The following is a 2,812-nucleotide window of genomic DNA, read 5'->3' as shown; positions in this document are numbered from 1 at the left end:
ATTTTGTTTCAATATTGGCAATACTCAGCCGTATAAAACTGGTTGTCCTCATACTTATACATTAGCAATAAGTGCAGATGCGTTTTGTATAAATCCTGCCGGATCGTCTCCTACACCATCAAGTGGTTGTCTTTACCTTGTTTCTGACACTATCAATAAGATGATATTTAATACCAATACGCCATACACTAGTTCGTTTGGAACAGCTCAGATTATACTGAATTCTGGAAATATTTATATTAAAGCCTCTAATGCACTCAACGATGGAACCGCTAACTATGATATGCCGATTTTCGTGGAATCGTCTAACGCATCGCCTATTGGTTTTGGCTTACAACTGAGCAATGCAACAAATGCAACCTCGACTAATAGTGCATATTTTAGAACTACTTCTACCAACGATTTGGTTTTAATGACTGCAAATACACGAAATCTCCGGCTGGTAGAGTCGGTATTGGAACTGGATCACCATCGGCGATATTAGACGTTTCAGGTAGTGTTTCATCGACTTTGGACATAGCTGGAACGGGGGTAGCCTATTTTCTTAGATCTGGCGGTCTTGTTTCTACTATTGGTCCTTTGTCTTCAATAGCTCTTTCTATAAGAGCTTCGAACGCCATGTTAGCTGGGGCTGACTTTTACGCAACATCCGATAAACGATTTAAGACGAATATCGAACAAATAGATGAATCTGTTGGAGATTCAATTTTGGATCTAAACCCCGTTCAGTATCGTTATAAAAAGCCAAGGAGACGATGTGCCGTTACAAATAGGATACATTGCCCAAGATGCTATAAAGCTTGGTTTAGGATCTACTGTCAATTTTACTGATCGGGCGGGATTAGATGTTGAAGACGAGTCCGTCGATCTAAAAGATATTATGTTCAGCATTGATTACTCAAAAGTGTGCATGTTGCTATCAGAAATCAAGCCAAAAAATAGCTGAGCTTGAAGCCAAGCTTAATAGTATCATCACGAAGTTTCGTGTCTAACCAATTCTTAAATAAAGATTCCATCCAGCCAGCCTTTCATTTCAGCTTTGTACTGATTCATAGCATCTCGTTTCATTTTATGCATTGTCTTCAAAATAGTCTTTGCCTTTGTGTTGATCGACAGCCTCGCCAAATCTATTTTGAATACTTTCGTACAAGTTTGCTGCAAATTGACTTTTGTAGCTGTTGATATCGTCAGTATAAACTTTTTTATGCCAGCATTCAACCCGCGTAATCTTTTCTCTTCTTTTATTTCTTTGCCATCACTGCTTTCATTAACATCCGAGTCTTGAAAGAGTTGCCGAGTAATTGAAGGTTCCTCCTCAGCTCGCTTAGCAGTTTTTTTTTTGTCGCTCGTTTGTCTGTGGGAGATTTATATGGGGGAGTTGCGGTTCGTTTTCGTTTTAGAAGCTTTACTGATTCTTTCATGACTTCATCAGCAAACTTTGCTGCCATTTCTTGACGTCTCCGATTTGAATCCTCTCTTCGGAACTCTCTACGCTTGTTTAGATATTTCAGAACGTGGTCATCCACCACTTCTTTTAATGATTTTTTTTCCTTTAATGTATGCTCGAGTATTGACTACCTTTTGCGCAACATCATTTACTCCGCTAAAGAAGTCCTCGAACGATTCTTCAGGTGCAGTGGTTTCTTCCATATTAGCATCTGTATCGGTTGATTGTGGGACGTATGTATGCTTCTTCTTACTAGATTTGGGAATATCACTTGCCTGACCTTTGATAATTTCAGGAGGACCTTTAGGACCTTTCAGCAGTTTTTTTTGCGATTTGATCATACTCATACTCGCGACTCTTCTCCATTACTTGCTGAAACAAATTCGCAAGTGAGTCGGTGCTTGCATCGTCTAATGTTTCGCGTTGAATCAACGCCTTCAGCTTCTTACCTTGAACGAAATCGCTCTTCGCCATTGCATTGTAATAACGATCAAATGCCTTTTGCTTTGTCTGATTATCGGAGAAAGAGCCGTTCATGTTTAATTTTGATTGGGTCACGTATATTGAAGATGATTAAAAAAAATGTGGTTAATAAGAATTACATTACGAAGTTATCAAAATCAGCCTTGAACAGGACCTTGCGAGACCGTACCCATAGCCGTATCAACGGTTGCTACAACTTCATGCAATACTTGGAAATAAATTGTGAGAGCGTAGTTACAGTTGGAAGTGCCAGACACAATGATACTCTACTGGCACCATCTTCACTTGGAAGGCAGCGACCAATATCAACAGCAACAAATCGGTAAAGCGATTCCCATTGACGCCGAGATAGCAAACCAGCCGACGTTACATCATCAAAGCCGCCATCAACTCCCGACTTCGACATCTCTTGCACAAACAAATCATATCCAAAACTCACGGGATTGTTCCAGATAGGGACGTTTCCTACGGTAACTTGTAGATTTTTCAATGCAGCAAATGGACTTGTCGTAGCAGGTACAGTCGAAAATGGGCTACGGAAAGGATTGATTACATCCGATACAATAGCACCTGCGGTTGGATTGGTAATAACAGGTTGCATGATCAAACGCTTTGGATTAGCATTATTGACTGTCCAAGTGAAGGAAGCGCCCGGAGCAACTGTGAATTTATTCGTAATTCGTTCGAAGTAACGGAAGGTTTTCTTCTGAACCAGTGCATGGTCAGCGCTTGGGTTAGGTGAATACGTTGGAAACAGAAGACGCGAGAACGATTGCGATGGAGTGATGCCAGTTCCACCAGTGGGAGTACCATTAACGTCGGCTGTAATCGTTAGAGTTACAGCAGATGCAGGGAGCGCAAGACCACCGGCCAAAGCCGTTG

This window comes from Phytophthora parasitica (genome assembly GCF_000247585.1).
Source record: "Phytophthora parasitica INRA-310 unplaced genomic scaffold supercont2.123, whole genome shotgun sequence".
NCBI classification, from domain to species: Eukaryota; Oomycota; class Peronosporomycetes; order Peronosporales; family Peronosporaceae; genus Phytophthora; species Phytophthora nicotianae.
Note: the sequence above shows the minus strand (reverse complement) of the source record.